The 6,678-nt window shown below is 46.0% G+C and overlaps 1 long non-coding RNA gene across 1 annotated transcript; it reads left to right on the top strand.

Annotated features, from left to right (window-relative positions):
- The first annotated feature begins 243 nt into the window (after positions 1–243).
- LOC141220270 (uncharacterized) lies at positions 244–3,991 on the top strand. The gene is made up of 4 exons (XR_012288633.1): positions 244–324; positions 2,726–2,828; positions 3,668–3,765; positions 3,888–3,991. It is a non-coding gene; the product is annotated as an uncharacterized lncRNA (long non-coding RNA).
- The last annotated feature ends 2,687 nt before the right edge of the window (positions 3,992–6,678 follow it).

The following is a 6,678-nucleotide window of genomic DNA, read 5'->3' as shown; positions in this document are numbered from 1 at the left end:
CTGAGAGACGAGTCTCATATATAGACAGATACACGGCAGGTCATGTATTCAGTCTCTGTGTCTCCACAGATGGATCCAGGAGGAGAAATCCACCAGAGAGATGTCCCCGTCCTCTGTATTCCCAGGACTGTCCAGAGGAGAATCACAACATCCCGGAGGATCATCAGGTAGATGACACTGAAGTCCCCACAACATCTGACCATGAAGTGATGGGACCTGAGCTCATCTTACATTTTTATTTTTAGGGTGAAGATCTGGTTGATATTAAGGTTGAGGTTATACATGGAGCACAAGAGGCGATCGCAATATGGGCCGATCAGCAGGGTGAGGAGGGGAAACTGTCATGTCTGTTCTGTGGTCACCTACTACTACTCCCATAATTTCATCATAACATGTGTGGTAGATCGCTCACACGGAGGTAGACACAGGTACACTGTTTCTTTAAAAACTTCTCGTTGGTTTATTAAGATGCAGCATAAACCAACACTGAGTCCATAAAAGAAATCACGGCCCTTTGGCCAAAAAGTTCTCATTGGTTTATTAAAATGCAGCATAAACCAACACTGAGTCCATAAAAGAAATCACGGCCCTTTGGCCAAAACAGGAAAACAAAGCAAAATGGTAACACAAAAGCACAGTCTTTGTGATAGCAGGGATCCACCTGCTGAGAGTTAATAATAATAATAATAATAATTTTTATTTATATAGCGCCAACATATTCCGCAGCACTTTACAATTAAGCGGGGACATGTACAAACAATAAATTCAATACAAGGTGAGACAGTTTAACAGTTACATCAGGAGTGAGGTCCCTGCCCGCACGCTTACAATCTACATGGAAATGGGGGGACACAATAGGTGGAAAGTGCTTGTTATTTCAGGTCTGGCAATTATAATAAGTCGGGATTATCATATAAAGCTGTATGATCCGGTCATCAGCCTGTATGTTAAAGTGCAATACTCAATTACCGAGTGCAGTTATCGAGTGCATGGAGGGTGTAGAAACAGATGAACAGTAGGGAGCAGATTCTGAATAATATTTAGGAGGGAACAGGGGAAAGTTAGTTTACTGAGTAGTTGTGGTGGTCGGCTTGTTTAAAGAGATGGGTTTTTAAAGCGCGCTTGAAGACATCGGGGCTAGGCATCAATCGGATCGTCTGGGGTAGAGCATTCCAGAGAACTGGTGCAGCACGAGAGAAGTCTTGGAGACGGAGGTGTGAGGTTCGGATTATGGGGGATGTTAGCCTTAGGTCATTTGTGGAACGGAGGGCACGTGTAGGACGATAGACTGAGATGAGAGAGGAGATATAAGGTGGTGCAGAACTGTAGAGAGCTTTGTGGGTGAGAGCAATGAGTTTATATTGGACCCTGTAGTGAATGGGTAACCAGTGTAATGACTGGCACAAGGTGGAGGCATCGGTGAAGCGGCTGGACATAAATACGACCCTGGCTGTCGCATTCAGGACAGATTGGAGAGGGGAAATTTTGGTAAGAGGGAGACCGATCAGAAGAGAGTTGCAGTAGTCCAGACGAGAGTGAATAAGAGCGACAGTAAGAGTTTTAGCAGTTTCCAAAGTGAGAAAAGGTCGGATTCTGGAGATGTTTTTAAGATGCAGGTGACAAGAGCGAGTGAGTGATCAGATATAGGGAGTAAAGGAAAGGTTAGTGTCGAATATGACCCCAAGGCAGCGGGCGTGCTGCTTGGGAGTTATGGTTGACCCCTCCAAGGTAATTTCGATATTAGGTAGAGTTAGGTTACTAGAGGGGGGAAACACAAGAAGTTCAGTTTTGGAGAGATTCAATTTGAGATAGAGGGAGGACATGATGCTAGACACAGCAGATAAACAATCCTTGGTGTTTTGTATTAGGGTAGGGGTGATGTCAGGGGAAGAAGTGTATAGTTGGGTGTCGTCAGCATAGAGATGATACTGGAACCCAAATCTGCTGATTGTTTGTCCAATAGGGGCAGTGTATAGAGAGAAGAGGAGGGGGCCTAGGACTGAGCCCTGAGGAACCCCGATAGTAAGGGGATGAGGAGGGGAAGAGGAGCCGGCAAAAGATACAGTGAAGCAGCGGTCAGAGAGATAGGAGGAGAACCAGGAGAGAACGGTTTCCTTGAGGCCTATAGAGCGGAGCATAGTGAGGAGGAGCTGGTGATCCACAGTGTCAAATGCTGCAGAGAGATCCAGGAGAATCAGCAGGGAGCAGTGACCTTTGGATTTAGCTGTTAGTAGATCGTTAGAGACTTTAGTGAGGGCAGTTTCAGTGGAGTGTAAGGAGCGGAAACCAGATTGTAGAGGGTCGAGGAGAGAGTTATCTGAGAGATAGCGGATTAGACGGGAGTGGACCAAGCGTTCCAGGAGTTTAGAGATGAAGGGAAGACTAGAGACAGGTCTGGTCCAGGGATGGCTTTTTAAGTAAAGGGGTTATGATGGCATGTTTAAATGAGGAGGGAAAGATACCTGACGAAAGAGAGAGGTTAAATATTTTAGTCAGGTGAGTGGTGACCACCGGTGAGAGGGACTGCAGGAGATGTGAAGGAATGGGGTCACTGTTGCAGGTTGTAGGCCGAGAAGAAGCGAGGAGCTGGGTAACCTCTTCTTCTGTGACAGGCTCAAAGATGGCTAGTGAGCTTGAAGTGCGGCAGGGAAGGGGATCCAGGCACTGAGGAGATTGGGCTGAGATGTCCTGATGGATGTGGTTGATTTTTTTTTTTTTTTCTTAGGGACGTCGAACGCACGCACATCACGCGGCGTAAGAAGAATCACCTCTAATTTCCGGGGAGCCGTCCCCCCCACAGAATCTGAGACCATCACCTTGTGAAGCAGGTTTTGCTATTACTTATCCCTTTTATTTTAATAACTGTTTTATGCATATATGTAAATTGTCTCCTTTATAATATCTTGTATATATTTTGTAAACACTGCCCCCCTTTTGGGAGTAAATCATTAATTATTTACCAGTTTCTTTCTTCTTGTCCTATGTCGAGCAAACACGTTCCTCACCCGCTAATTCACGTTACCTACCAGGTACCCGATCCACCTGTTAAGCGATCGGTGGTGGCAGTATACCAGTATTTATGTGATATTGTGGTTTGAGGGTGGCTGGTCGGAGGTATATATACGTTCCTGGAAGGAACTGGTGGTATATATACGTCCTGTCACATCACGTGCCGCAATAGTCGACATAAATTAGAGCAGCGGCACCCGTGCTTATCCTCTGTCAATACCGTGTTTGACCAGCAGGATAAGGGGGCGCCAGAGAGCTGCAAGGTCTGACCCAAGAGTGGGTGTTGTTTTCATGACAAATTGGTTCAGCAACTCCACTTGGTTCAGGATAAACAAACACAAGATCCTCTCTGGAGCTAGCTTCTCCAGACACTGAACACTGAATGCCTCAGTAGGACTTGTATTTAAATCAAAGACCACACTCTGAGATGGAGATATGGTGAATGACCTCCAACCCTTCACAATGATCATTCACAAAAAACACTCCCTTTTAACATGGAAGTTTAACCTCTTTAAGCAAATAACATGTTGGAGCAAATTTCATGGTTTCAATTCACAGAAGCTAATAGCCTCCATGAAATATATCTTCCCTCTATCACTTTACCAGTGACTTTGCCACACATGATACAATTTATTCCGTCACTGTGTGTTTCCTACAGATGGATTCAGGAGGAGAAATCCACCAGAGAGATGTCCCCGTCCTCTGTATCCCCAGGACTGTCCAGAGGAGAATCACAACATCCCGGAGAGTCATCAGGTAGACTGTGCTGAGCCCTGTACCGGATCTGTATATGGGGGGACATTTCTGATCGAGGTCATGGATGTCACAGATTTAGGTGGTTTCTTGTATTGTGCTGATTGTTACATCTGATATATCAGGAGGAAGATCCGACTAAGAATAAAGTGAAGGACGAGACAGAAGAAGAAGCGATTACGAGGAGGGATCAGCCGTGTGTGAGTGACGGGAAGGAGGAGATTCCGGTAGATGTTTCCACAGGTGTGTAATAATGACCGGCGTGTGATGATGATGACCGGTGTGTGATATTGTGTGGAGTCTCCGGTGCAGTGAAGCTTTATCTGCTGTCCTTATCACAGCAGAAGCGTCCGGTGATGGCGCGGCTGCTCCTGTAGAGTCCGGCTGTGCACCGATGAATAACGGGGCCTCCTTCACACCTCTTCTTAATGGTTTAGGAAGCACATATTAGTTTTCCTTCACTTTCTATAATATTCTTTCCATCCTTTACGTCCATATTTTTCTTCCACAAGTCCCTGCTGCCATATAAATGACTGAGCTTGTCCTCCAGGTTATGAATCTTCCCGTCCTATGGATCTCGGGGATGTAGCAGCCTCTGCCTGGTGCTGACGAGTGACGACACATGTCACATGTAGAGTCGTCCTACCTGTCGCCTCTGTTTGCCTCCCACTGCCTCCGACATTGAGGCCGGCGTTCTGGTCCCTCCTCATCCAGGCCGGCCGCCCGATGGCATGAAGACCCCTATGGTAAGTCAGTAAGTGCCATGCTATGGAGGTGTGGGTCAGACATATGGCTGTCGTCCCTCTGCCTCTATGGAGGCCATCTTGGATGTAGGAGGACCAGAGCACAGGTCTCAGTCGGAGGCAAGCGGAGGCCACCAGGTAGGTGACCGTACATGACAGATGTTTAGTCCTCTGTGCCGGGTGGAGAATTGCTTCATCATAAAAGGGATTAGGAGCTCGTATCTACAAACAGCTGCGATGGCCGCATCTAGAGGTGTCGTTATTTTACATCATGTCGGTTTTTGAGATCTAGTTCAACCAACGTATAAACATGGAGACTAAATACTACCCAGAGGGGGCGCCCTTCACCATGCATGGATTATATCCCCTGTCAGCGTCTCATTTATGGTGAATCTTGTAATATGGAGAGATTCACTATATGGAGAATAGTATTGGGCCACACGCATTAATCACTGCATTCTGGCATCTCCTTCAGGCCCTGTTGTCCCCCCGGTGTATAACATCCAGCCCTGTCCCACCCCCCAGTATATAACATGTGGCTCCTCGGTATGTATGGGTTACAATTTCAACTGCTGGGTATATAGATCCTGGGGGGCATACTCAGGGGGTGATATGTGCAGGAGAGGCCAGATGTTATACAGGGGTTATATTCACAATAACCAGGGTGTACTTTATTATAAGAGCACATTGTGATTTTGGGAACGTCCCTTTAGAAGAATCTTCACTCTCGGTCTCTCCAGACAAACAAGATGTCGTCTAGGAATCGTCCCCCCATCTGAGCCTCTAACTTCAATAAATAATTCTCTTTCCAACAGTAAAATACATAAATTACCAAAAGAAGGTAAGAAGACGTCCTCATCCAGGTTCCGAAAGTTTTAAGTTTTTTTTTTTTCTACCAATAAATTGGATGAAATTCTTTTTCCGACAAGAATTGTTACCAAAGAAACAAACTGCTGCTCAGATTCCCGGCCGTTCCTCCGACATTTATGAATGACATGATAACCGGGTGTCACCGTTCTCCATACATGTGTCCCCACACTTCTCACACTCAGCGCTGATTGGACAATGTAGGGGAACAATGGTAACGCCCAGTTGTCAGTATTTCCTTACATTTATAGGGTGAATAGCAGGAGAACTGCACAGCTTAGTGACCAATAACATTATGACTCCGGAAATGAGAGGACGAGAAAGTATATAAAAAAAAATAAAAATAAAAATCAATAAAGAAAAAATGTGTCTGTAAGGCCGATAATGGGGGAAATGTTTTTCACAAAAATCAACTCTAGTTGTAGATGAAAGACGTCACACAGGAGAGAAGCCGTACTCATGTTCACTACGTGGGAAATGATTTACAGATAAAATGACCAAACAACTTACAATCCTAGAATGTTCTGGTTGGAGGGGACCACCTCCAGGGTCCCCGTATCCAGCCCCCTGCTCAATGCAGGACTCACCATCTCAGACAGATGTCTGTCCGGCCTCTGTTGGATTGTTTTCTCCATTCTTGATGGTTTATTTCTCATTACTGACCTCGCTGTATGAGGAGCTTTCTTGTGGGGGATGAGTTGTATTTCTCATCTTGTTACTTTATCATCTTTATTCTGCTGTTATTTTTTAGAATTTTTCTCTCTTCATGAGCTGCACAAGTTGAGTGATAAAACGACCGTCCACCCTGAGACTGAGAAGTGACTATACGGTTATCATATATAGACTCCCTTCCTTGTGTCCTCCATTTGCCTCCTGTAACGGTGAACCGATGGAGGAAACCTGGCAGTTCCTAATAATAAGGCGCTTACACACAGTCTCCATACAGCCGGTCCCAGAGGTTTCCCGGCTTCCATCTTTTTACCACTGTACAGTGATCTGGACTTACAGCACAGACACCGGGGCTGCTCCACATAGTAGTGCTGGCTGGTAGAGCGAGCTGGCAGAAGAAGGCCGACATGTCAGATCTGACCCAAAGATGGCAGGTGCTAGACAATCAAGAAGCGGGACGAGGTCAGAATCAGGAAGCCGAGTAAGAATGGTCCTGTAGATGGAGGCCTAAGTCATCCCGGGGTATTATGGAAGCCAGACAAGGTTACCAAAGACAAACAGGAGCAATGAAAGCAGGTGCAGAATACATCTGTAACTGGTGACGCCCCGCAGACTGCTGGGAGATTACTAGGATGTG

Source organism: Phyllobates terribilis, unplaced genomic scaffold, assembly GCF_046119375.1.
Source record: "Phyllobates terribilis strain yellow unplaced genomic scaffold, ASM4611937v1 Scaffold_279__1_contigs__length_2497574, whole genome shotgun sequence".
NCBI lineage: Eukaryota > Metazoa > Chordata > Amphibia > Anura > Dendrobatidae > Phyllobates > Phyllobates terribilis.
Note: the sequence above shows the minus strand (reverse complement) of the source record. Positions and strands in the feature narration are given on the sequence as shown.